This window comes from Schistocerca americana, chromosome 6 (assembly GCF_021461395.2).
Source record: "Schistocerca americana isolate TAMUIC-IGC-003095 chromosome 6, iqSchAmer2.1, whole genome shotgun sequence".
Classification (NCBI taxonomy): domain Eukaryota; kingdom Metazoa; phylum Arthropoda; class Insecta; order Orthoptera; family Acrididae; genus Schistocerca; species Schistocerca americana.
Genome location: NC_060124.1, coordinates 289,187,080 through 289,199,579, shown reverse-complemented (window position 1 = coordinate 289,199,579; position 12,500 = coordinate 289,187,080). Strand labels below are relative to the sequence as shown.

The following is a 12,500-nucleotide window of genomic DNA, read 5'->3' as shown; positions in this document are numbered from 1 at the left end:
GTGACCCACTGTGCCTGGAAAGTGCTGTTTTGGTGGTCGTGTGTTGCCCTTTGTCTCGCGCGCATCTCCGCGTGCACCACGTGCTTTTAGAAATCCGTTTCCATCCGCGTAGCTTCAGTCGTTATCTAGCTTTCAAGTACACGGCTGTGTTCTCCAGGTCTTCCTCCAGCGGACAGTGTGTAAACAAGTGGGTTTTCCATTGATAGTTTAGAAGATACAGGCAATCAAACCGAAGAACGCGTGGTAACCACGTGGCGACCGGAAGTTGCCGATAATCATCCAAAGAGGGGGTGTTCGGAAAAGTTCAACACCACCGATTGATAGACGTTCTTGTACTCTATCTGACGACATAGAGAATTTGTGGCGTACCTTTTAGAATAGAGCTATTAAATTGATTTTTCCTATGGGCGCGCACACGCGTCGTCTTTCTTCCGCGCCTATGCAGTAATCCGTTTGCATCCGCCTGACGGTAGCTGATAGCTGTTTTGAACGCATGCACTGCTGTTCCCCATGTGTTTCCCTATCCAAATATGAACAGAGAAGTGTACATTCTTTTGTGTGTTTAGGAGCTATAGGCACTGTAAGTGACGACATCGGAGCGGCCACGTGTCGGACCGCGCGCACACTGCGTTTTCTGTAGTAATCCGCTTGCATCCACGTGACGGCTTTCGGTAGCAGGATTGTACGCATGTGATAGTGTTCTCCATGTATCGTGCTATCCAGTGATGTAGAGGGAAGCACGTTTTTCCTTGTGAGTTCAATAGTACTGCCATTGCAAGCAAAGATACCGAAACGACCGAATGGTGACGGGAACTGCAGATTTCTGCGGCCAAATCCTGCCTGTAGGAAACTATCAAACACGTGTTCCCGTACGCCTTTTCATCCTCTATCGGTTGACGTAGAGAAATAGTGGTCCTTCTATCATAATATAGCAGTGGAGCAGTATTTCCTTACGGCCTGCGCACACGCGCGGGCGACCTGTACTGCGCGGCACGCTGCGCGAAGAAATCTGTTAGCAGTGGCTTAGCGACGGTCTCTAGGGGAAACTCAAGACAAGGCGAGTGCTATATGGTTCATCTCCTGGCAGATGGAGTGTAAAATGCCTTGTTCTCCGACCATAGTATAGCAGCTATTGTCATTCTTCTTTCGTAATCGGAAGTCACATCGCCGAAACTCGAAAGCTGCAGTTAGTGAAGTGCTCTCTGTTCCTCCACGTTTCTCATTTCTTCAATGAGTAGGGCTCTTATTGCAGAACTGACCCTCTCGCTCGGCAGTCACCAATGATACCAGCCTTTCTGTTGACGTGTTATAGTCTGCCCTCACATTTCCTGCAGGTGGTATAATTATAGCCTGTCCCTACATCCTCTGCTGTCTGTTAGGGTAAAACACTATCAACATGAGAAAGATCGTGTGCAACATGTGTCTGTAATTATGAAACTGTGTAACTATGTGTTAGGTTAGGATAGTAAACTGAAAAGAAAAATCGAGTGCAGTGACAGCTCTCATGCATGAACATCGATGGAAGGAAACCGATCAGGCTGAGCAGGTGTTTAATATTGTGTAAATGTGTGTTAGGTTAGGAAATGGAACTGAAAAGATAAATCGTGTGCTGTGACAGCACCTTCGTTGTTATCATTTTGTCTGTAGTTTGTATTTCTCCCTCTCCCAATATGTGTGTCTTATTGTTTAGTCCATGCTAGGTTAGGAAATACTTTCAGAGAAGTTAAGTCGTATGTACTGTGTAGCTGTCAGCTCTGCATGAACGTCGACGATAGGAAATAGACTCCTTGGTTTTTAGCATCGTAGGTTACATAGGGCCCTTATACTTCTCATGTTATTATTAGGTTAGTAACTCTACTTTCTTTTTTTTATTTTAGGTTATAGAACTCTAGTTACATAAGAAATATCATGTAAATGTGTGAAGGTGGAAGAGGATAGTGGCTGGCACCTAGAGCAAACTTGCCATAGAAGTTTTCTGTTCCCTGAAGTGTTCTCATCACAGGTGGAAGTCTAAGCCCTAAGGAAGAGAAGAGCTCTGAAAAGCCGCCCCAAAATGGGGCCCAGTAAAGAAAATGTAGATATAGGAAAGGAAGTGGGCCGAAATTCCATGAATCCAAGTGACAAGGAAGGAGCTAAGACATGTACCGACCTACAAGCAATGACAAACATAAGAGAAGAGATGGAGGCGTTTCTGTTTAACGAGAACAACAAGATAAACAATGCCCAGAAGAAATTCATACTAGGGAAACTGTCAGTATACGAGCAGATACTGAAGAAATATGAAATGGATATTCTAGAGCTCACAACAGAGCTGAGATGTGTCAAGGCTACTCTAAATACATCTCCTGTAAAAGTCGAGAGCTATGCCAGCAAGGCAGCGGCACAACCATCCATACCAAAAAACGAGCCCAGGAAGACCCAGCAACCAAAAATTCTCATGATCAAACCAGCAGAGGGAGCTCAGAAAACGGACAAAGAACTTCAAGAAACAGTAAGGACGCTAATCGCCACTTCACTAAAAGATGTAAGGATCTCAAAATGTAAGGCAGTAAAAGACAAAGGCATTGTTCTTGAGGTCCCAAACGATCAGGATGCAGAAAAAATAAGGAAGTGTGGAGACATAGCTCAGTCCGGAATTGCTATATCAGATCCAAAGAAAAGAAATCCAAAAGTAATCATTTTCGACGTCCCAAGACAGACAACAGAAGAGGAGCTGAAAACTGAGCTGTTTGAAAGAAACCTCTCCAGGCTCAACACGTCTCAGGAAGAAGTTATGGATGGCATCAAGGTGCTGTTCAAGACTGGCCCAAAGGAACGGGAAGATGTAAACTTGGTTTTGGAGACAACACCAGATATCTGGAATAAGCTAACACAGCAGGGCCGTGTCTACATAAGTTGTACCTCACACAAAGTGAGAAACTACAACAACATAAACAGGTGTTTTAAATGCCAGGGACATGGACACACAGCTGCAAAGTGCACGAGTGCAGAAAACACCTGTGGTCACTGCGCAGCATCTGGACACACCTACAAGGACTGCCCAACGAAAGATCAGCAAGCACACTGTGCAAACTGCAAGCGTGCTAAGAAGCCACACAACCATGCCGTAACAGAGAAATCCTGCCCAGAATATAACAGAGTCAAGGCCATAATAACCTACAGAACTGATTATGGCCCGTAGGGACGATTCAGTTCTGCGAACTGGAAGAAGACAAGGGACTGGCACACAGAACAATGTCATAAGGATTCTCCAAATAAATGGGCAAAGGGCAAAAGTAGTCCCTGATCAACTGGCACAGAGGGTAAATGAGGAGAATGTGGATGTGCTGTTGATACAGGAACCCTACTGTATAAACAACAAAGTAGTAGGCTATCCCCCAAATTACCAGCTCATGTATAGCGCCAAAGATGGAGCGACAAAGGCAGCTATAGCAGCTAGGTCGCAGACACTAACAGCAATGCAGCTCACAAATTTCTGCAACAAGCACATGGCTGTTGCTAGTGTAAGTGGGAATTTTGGCGAGATTTATGTAGTTAGCCTCTACTGCCAATATGGTTCACCCATAGATCAGTTCCTCCAAGAATTGGAGGTCATCCTGGACAAACTGAGTGGGAAAGCAATAGTCATAGGAGCTGATACAAATGCCAACTCACCAGTCTGGCACAGCCAAACAACAGACGAGGCAGGCAGAAAGTTGGAGGACTTTATCTCTCAACATGGTCTTCTGGTCATAAATGAGAGATCGCAGCTAACTACTTTCAGTGGGCCCAATGGGGAGAGTAATATCGATGTAACTATATGTACACCCTTAGCTGCCAGAATGCTGTGTAGGTGGATGGTCCATGAGGAATGGACATCAAGTGACCACAGGGCGATCACTTATGAGGCCAGAGTACCCCAAAGAATGAGGGCAAAAGAAGAACTCCCAAATTACAATACAAGCTGTGCAAAGTGGTCCATTTTTGATAGACAGCTCATTAGTGCCACAGAGAACTGGCTACAAAATCCACAGGAGGGAGTCAACGAAAAGGTAAACAGACTGCAGGTGGCAGTCTATGAGAGCTGTAAAAAATCAATGAGAAGGAAGAGACAGGTGCAAAATCCAGTACCATGGTGGAACACAAAACTAGCAAACCTGCGGCGGGATACCATGTCTGCACGGCGATTACTACAACACACACGCAAAAGCGGAAACGAAACTGCTCTGGTAGCTGCAAAGAGCAACTACAACAAAATTAAAAACAGGTTCAACAAGGAAATAGCCAAGGCGAAAGAAGAGACATGGCAGAAGTGGGTCTCTGACTGTGACAAAAACGATCCATGGGCCATAACGAGAAGGGTACTCCAGCCTAAATGCGGCACAGATAATGTAATTAGCAACATTAAAACTGGGAACCAGACTCTTACCATGACATGGGAAGAGACTATAAAATCACTGCTCCAAACCCTCTTACCTGACGACGATGCGGATCAGGATACTGAAGATCAGCTAGTTGTGAAACTCGAAAACGAGAGTTACAACAATGTGGAGCTGGATCCAGACTTTACAACTGAGGAAATAGGCGCTGCTATTAAGGCCTGCAAACCAGGAAGAGCAACAGGTCCTGATGGCATTGATGATGCAGTGATCAAAAGAGTATGGCATACCAGCCCTCACCTCCTTTCAGAGATATACAACACCTGTCTATGGGAAAGGAGAGTCCCAGAAACATGGAAGAAAGGAAGAGTGTGCATACTTCTCAAATCGGAGGACAAACCAAGGGATGAGCCAAAATCATACCGCCCAATATGCCTTCTCCCCATCCTAGGGAAAGTCCTAGAACGGCTTATTGTAAATCGTCTTGAGAAACGATATGAGGAATCGGACCTGAAGGCCCCAAATCAGTTTGGCTTCAGGAAAGGTGCATCAACAGAGATGGCCATTAGGCAAGTACTAAGCCACGTACAATGTGAGGAGAGGTACGTTGTTGTAGTGTTTGTAGATATAGCAGGCGCCTTTGATAACCTATGGTGGCCCAGCGTTATGAGGCGACTAAGACAAATCCAATGCCCACGAAACCTGTACGACCTGATGGGAGATTATTTTAGGAACCGAAAGGTGATGGTGAGCAGCAAGGCTGGTGTCGTGGAGAAATGGGTCACAAAGGGTTGTCCACAAGGCTCCATTTGTGGCCCATTCCTCTGGAACCTCGTCTTTGACGAGATGGTTGTCGAGAGGGAGGGTGAGCAGTGGGCAAAGGTGGCCTACGCAGACGACCTGGCAATCATAATTAAGGGGCAAAGTAGGAAACAAATAGAGGAACGAGCAAAAACAGCATTAGGCGAAGTCAGCAGGTGGACGAGACAGAACAAGCTTGCAATATCCCATCACAAAACAGTCGCCATGACCATCAGGGGCACTTTCGATAGGCACAGACCGCCTACCATACCATTTGAGGGCAAGAATATAAAGTTTGTCCAAGAGTTCACATATCTGGGAATAACCCTTGACGAAAGACTGTGGTTCACACCTCATGTGAGGAACATTCAGAAGAAGCTGGGTGAAGTCTCAGGTACACTCCTGAGGGTGACCAGAACAGAGTGGGGTCTGCAAAAGAAATCACTAAAACTAATATACCAAGGTCTCTGTCTCTCTGTTTGCAGGTATGGTGCAGCAGCGTGGGCAGATCGGACGAAGCACCGGTATGTCAAACGCATACTAGACTCAATCCAACGACCATTTCTTTTACAGATGACCAGAGCCTGCCGGACTGTGTCAACTGATGCTCTCCAAGTACTCACAGGGTGTATGCCACTTGATCTGGAGATAGTCAAAGCAGCCTTGCTATACCATACCAAACATGGAATGGCTGGCTCGGTTGCTGGGTTCCAGGTTCCAAGAGCTGTCATGGGGCAAAACCCTAGATCTATTGCTAACAAACATATAAACTGTATGTTGCAGGAAGAGTGGCAGGAAAGGTGGAACAGGACACAGAATGGCAGGGAAACTTTTAGCTGGGTACCAAATGTGGAACTATGGCAGACAGGCTGGCGTGGGGGCTTGGTTCCACCATACTCCCTGACATGTCTTCTGACAGGCCACGGTCTGAAAAAGAAAATATATGAGCTGGGAATAGAAGACAATGGCAGATGCACATGTGGCGAGGAAGAAGACTCAAATCACATAGTCTACACCTGCACACTATACAACGAACCCAGAGAACAGCTTATGGGGGTAATGGGACCTGAATCCATCAGGTCAAAGGAAAATCTATTAAGGACAAAAGAAAGCTACTTAGCGATAAAGGAATTCGCAGAGGAAGCTTTCGATATTCGGGAAGTTGCGAGGATACTGCATAACACAGAGTAAGTATCACGATTTACTCCAGAAAAATCAGGAAGCGACCGAAGGAAGCTAATCTCAGCCTAGGGGAACAACAAAACTTTCGAGACCCAATGATTCCGAAACAGCCCTAAATTCTTGGACACTTGGAGGACCATGGCTGAGAGTGGAGGGGTGAAGAGCTGCCTCTCAAAAAAAACCACCAATGATACCTCTACATGGATCCTGGGACACCAGTGGCAAGTAGGGTATGTCGGAGGGTTAGAAGACCACCTGTATGGTCAGAAAATGGCTAAGATCCCAGGAAACTGGTGATCGACAGCATGTGGGCCTCGCCAGCCTGGGAACTACAGGTTGTCCCCCTGGGTCCCCTCATATGTACGAACATGCTGTAAGTGGATGCTATACTGCTGACGAAAGGGTCGCCGTCAGCAGTGGCGGCGCCGCCTCCACGTGGTTCCCCGTGGGCACCCCAAAGGGTGGCTAAAGGCGCTCTTCAAATGGAAGGTCCATTCCCCCAAAAATGGGGGTAGTTTTTGCAAGCTGGTTCCCTTTGTCGTGGTGGAGTTGGGTAGTGGACACGTGGGGGTGGACTTGAAGGGAGGATGAGCAGTAGCTCAGGGATCCCTGATGACATTCCACCTCTGGAAAGGGGAAACCCATCCCAGAGCTGCCATGTATGATACTGTCCATATACATGAGCTGCGAGCTGTACCACGTACGAGCTACAGACGCGATCGCGTTGCTCTCTGTACGAATGCAGATGCTCAGCGGCAGCTAGGAGGCGCTCCATCCATGTCGGTACCGGTGAGCGTTGCACTCGCAGTCGCAAAAACGTACGGCAAGTATATTACTCGGAAGAGTCAATGACAGTCCAAGCCCCCCCTGCGTGGGAAGAGTCTTCCTAGGCCATGACCCACCGGAAGGGCGCAGCGTCCCCCACCCCAGACATGTGACGTCACACTATCGGTATTGACGACTAGACTGATTCCTTATAATCATTTGCCATACACCGGTGGAAGCTGCCGAGACGAGTAACTACGTGGCGGCCTCGCCGTGTCACTAATGTACAGAGATACAACAGTTTCGACTGGAACCGGATGAAACGTATACACGGCGCTGATTAGTAATAGATAGAGCCATCAAAATACAGATAATGTATACAACTGTCCGTATACATGCTGAAAGACTCTGCTCACAATCACAACCACACGTCAGCCAGACACTCTTATCACGCACTACTCTCTGCCTGTAACAGGCACAGAGACAATATGTAAGCACCAGCATGGAACAACACCCAGTGCATCCTCTCCGCCACATTAGACAATCCACACTATCATAACCAGACTGGGAGGTCCACTCACAAAACAGAATATCCCACCCTTCCGACAACCACCATTGCTCAGCTAAGCCACCAACACCCACACATGTCCTACACAGGGGTACACCCAACATCACAATACTGCCTCCTGTCACAGCACACAAACAATGGCAGGAATGAAAGACACAGGTCTGCCACAAGCATGGAATCAGAGCGCCGCCTGTCATGAGCCAAAGGTGCACCCTGACATGGCAAATCAGATGATGCCGCAGTCATTTACTTACGATAATCACAATCAACAAACCGGCCCCCCCCCCCCCCAAAACACCTTTCCTTACAACAATGTGTACCTTAACCTAACCCGTATTGTGCCTTAACCTAACCCGTATTGTGCCTTAACCTAACCCGTATTGTGCCTTAACCTAACCCGTATTGTGCCTTAACCTAACCCGTATTGTGCCTTAACCTAACCCGTATTGTGCCTTAACCTAACCCGTATTGTGCCTTAACCTAACCCGTATTGTGCCTTAACCTAACCCGTATTGTGCCTTAACCTAACCCGTATTGTGCCTTAACCTAACCCGTATTGTGCCTTAACCTAACCCGTATTGTGCCTTAACCTAACCCGTATTGTGCCTTAACCTAACCCGTATTGTGCCTTAACCTAACCCGTATTGTGCCTTAACCTAACCCGTATTGTGCCTTAACCTAACCCGTATTGTGCCTGAACCTAACCCGTGTTGCGCCTTAACCTAACCCGTGTTGCGCCTTAACCTAACCCGTGTTGCGCCTTAACCTAACCCGTGTTGCGCCTTAACCTAACCCGTGTTGCGCCTTAACCTAACCCGTGTTGCGCCTTAACCTAACCCGTGTTGCGCCTTAACCTAACCCGTGTTGCGCCTTAACCTAACCCGTGTTGCGCCTTAACCTAACCCGTGTTGCGCCTTAACCTAACCTGTGTTGCGGCTTAACCTAACCTGCGTTGCGCCTTAACCTAACCTATGTTGCGCCTTAACCTAACCTATGTTGCGCCTTAACCTAACCTATGTTGCGCCTTAACCTAACCCATATTGTACCTTAACCTAACCCATATTGTACCTTAACCTAACCCATATTGTACCTTAACCTAACCCATATTGTACCTTAACCTAACCCATATTGTACCTTAACCTAACCCATATTGTACCTTAACCTAACCCATATTGTACCTTAACCTAACCCATATTGTACCTTAACCTAACCCATATTGTACCTTAACCTAACCCATATTGTACCTTAACCTAACCCATGTTGCGCCTTAACCTAACCCATGTTGCGCCTTAACCTAACCCATGTTGCGCCTTAACCTAACCTATGTTGCGCCTTAACCTAACCTATGTTGCGCCTTAACCTAACCTATGTTGCGCCTTAACCTAACCTATGTTGCGCCTTAACCCAACACACGTTGGGCCTTAACCCAACACACGTTGGGCCTTAACCCAACACACGTTGGGCCTTAACCCAACACACGTTGGGCCTTAACCCAACACACGTTGGGCCTTAACCCAACACACGTTGGGCCTTAACCCAACACACGTTGGGCCTTAACCCAACACACGTTGGGCCTTAACCCAACACACGTTGGGCCTTAACCCAACACACGTTGGGCCTTAACCCAACACACGTTGGGCCTTAACCCAACACACGTTGGGCCTTAACCCGCTCTGTAATTGTCATACGACGCGTTAAATTAGTGTAGTGTTGCCTAACTGCAACCCCCGCAATATAGTTTGCCACTCGCACTGCCCGGTCCCCAGAGTATCGCTTCATGTTAAACACCTTGCAGCTATACACTGTAATGCGGATGGCAGCAGGACGTACATGCTCAATGCCCTTCGCAGTTGTTCATTGGCATTCGCATGGCGAAGCACAGCCTACGTTGTGGTACGGCTTGTGTCAACTGTCCGCTGATGTTGTACGTCCAAATGACACACTGTACTGCACATTGGTCCTCATGTACTGAATGATACATCGTGGTACATGTGTGACCGTACCACGACTGCGCCAACAACGGCGAACCATACGGTCCAAATATTGTGCACTCAGCTACGTGTCGTCTCCCTATAAGAGCTGGATTGCAGTATGGTATGCCGTGGATGGCGATCAGCATGAGCCGTCTGTTGATGTAGTGGCGCGTGTTGTCAGACGTAGTCGTCTCTTCTCACACACCGTGATAGCATGGTGCACTGCGTTCCACATCTGCGACATGCGACAGAGGCCGGTTGACAGTCGTTCGCGCAATGGACATCGCATACGTACGGGGGCCACCTTCCACGTGTTCGCGAAGCGTGCACATGTTGTTGCGTGTATGTGGGCAGACATAGTGTGTCGTGACACCTGACACAGGCATGCAACAATCGTTGAATTTGCAAATGGCGATGGACGTCTACGTTTGCTGGTGACGTTACGCAAATGAACAACTGGTAAACCGTTGTGGTGCGGTTGTTCTCGCTAGAGGTGAATCAGTGATGGCGACGATCGGTTGAGCTACCAACCGGTTGTTTCAGCGATACCCACCATGCCCACGAACGTGAATGGCATGTGGGTGTGAAGCGATACGCGGCGGTGGCTGGGTGGGACCGTCCCCGGCCGGTGAGGGGGGGCCTCCCGGCGTGCTGGCCGCGCGGTGCGTGGGCGCACGCGCTACAGCCGGCTGGTGGGGGCGGCCAGTGGCAGGCGCGCCGGCCGACGGAGGCGGCAGGCGGCGCAGCTGCGCGCCGGCGCACCCTGCACGCGGCGCCGTGCGGCCAAAGTAGGTCCTCGCGGGCCCGGTGCGAAGCGCGGTGGACATCTGCAGTGTGCTGGTCCGATTGAGGACTGTGTGCGCTGAGGATGCGCCGCCGCCCGGCGCTCGGCGCCGCGACGCCGTCTGCTGCTCGGTCGCCTCTGCGGTTCTCGCAGGTGGTTTGTATCGCAGCTGTGCGGACGTGTTGGCGCGTGCGCTGTGCTGGGAGAGTTCGCTTCGGCACCCAAGTGGGGCTTTTGCCCTTCTGTGGCGCTGGCGTTGGAGCTGCCGGCCACCGTAGGTGGCGCGTGTTGTCTCCCGCCGGCAATGCCACGACAGCACGCTCCCGGGCCTCTGTCGGCAGCGGCAAGCTCAGTTGGGAGCACGGGTGGTCGCACCTAAAGCGTCTACTCGCCAAACTCCGGGCGATTGCGCCTCTCTCGAACCCGACCAAGTACTTAGGACGGCGCTGCGCGCCGCCGGGACCTGAGAGGGTTTCGAGGTGTATTGTGCAGGGGAGCTCAGCCTCCTCCTGTTTGCAGAATAATTGAGCGGACGCTTGCGTGTTCGCGCGGGCCCCCGGGACACACTCCCGGGCGGCCGGCTGCTCAGCTCTAGTTGACGCAGCTCCCTGGTTGATCCTGCCAGTAGTCATATGCTTGTCTCAAAGATTAAGCCATGCATGTCTCAGTACAAGCCGCATTAAGGTGAAACCGCGAATGGCTCATTAAATCAGTTATGGTTCCTTAGATCGTACCCACGTTACTTGGATAACTGTGGTAATTCTAGAGCTAATACATGCAAACAGAGTCCCGACCAGAGATGGAAGGGACGCTTTTATTAGATCAAAACCAATCGGTCGGCTCGTCCGGTCCGTTTGCCTTGGTGACTCTGAATAACTTTGGGCTGATCGCACGGTCCTCGTACCGGCGACGCATCTTTCAAATGTCTGCCTTATCAACTGTCGATGGTAGGTTCTGCGCCTACCATGGTTGTAACGGGTAACGGGGAATCAGGGTTCGATTCCGGAGAGGGAGCCTGAGAAACGGCTACCACATCCAAGGAAGGCAGCAGGCGCGCAAATTACCCACTCCCGGCACGGGGAGGTAGTGACGAAAAATAACGATACGGGACTCATCCGAGGCCCCGTAATCGGAATGAGTACACTTTAAATCCTTTAACGAGTATCTATTGGAGGGCAAGTCTGGTGCCAGCAGCCGCGGTAATTCCAGCTCCAATAGCGTATATTAAAGTTGTTGCGGTTAAAAAGCTCGTAGTTGGATTTGTGTCCCACGCTGTTGGTTCACCGCCCGTCGGTGTTTAACTGGCATGTATCGTGGGACGTCCTGCCGGTGGGGCGAGCTGAAGGCGTGCGACGCGCCTCGTGCGTGCTCGTGCGTCCCGAGGCGGACCCCGTTGCAATCCTACCAGGGTGCTCTTGAGTGAGTGTCTCGGTGGGCCGGCACGTTTACTTTGAACAAATTAGAGTGCTTAAAGCAGGCAAGCCCGCCTGAATACTGTGTGCATGGAATAATGGAATAGGACCTCGGTTCTATTTTGTTGGTTTTCGGAACCCGAGGTAATGATTAATAGGGACAGGCGGGGGCATTCGTATTGCGACGTTAGAGGTGAAATTCTTGGATCGTCGCAAGACGAACAGAAGCGAAAGCATTTGCCAAGTATGTTTTCATTAATCAAGAACGAAAGTTAGAGGTTCGAAGGCGATCAGATACCGCCCTAGTTCTAACCATAAACGATGCCAGCCAGCGATCCGCCGCAGTTCCTCCGATGACTCGGCGGGCAGCCTCCGGGAAACCAAAGCTTTTGGGTTCCGGGGGAAGTATGGTTGCAAAGCTGAAACTTAAAGGAATTGACGGAAGGGCACCACCAGGAGTGGAGCCTGCGGCTTAATTTGACTCAACACGGGAAACCTCACCAGGCCCGGACACCGGAAGGATTGACAGATTGATAGCTCTTTCTTGATTCGGTGGGTGGTGGTGCATGGCCGTTCTTAGTTGGTGGAGCGATTTGTCTGGTTAATTCCGATAACGAACGAGACTCTAGCCTGCTAACTAGTCGCGTGACATCCTTC

General features: G+C 49.5%; 1 non-coding gene across 1 annotated transcript in view; it reads left to right on the top strand.

Moving 5' to 3' along the window:
* Nucleotides 1–11,036: 11,036 nt before the first annotated feature.
* The window catches only part of LOC124620953, a 1,910-nt gene continuing 446 nt past the window's right edge, over nt 11,037–12,500 (top strand). The window contains exon 1 of the ribosomal RNA XR_006980454.1: nt 11,037–12,500. This exon is cut by the window's right edge and continues 446 nt beyond it. This is a non-coding gene — a ribosomal RNA (small subunit ribosomal RNA).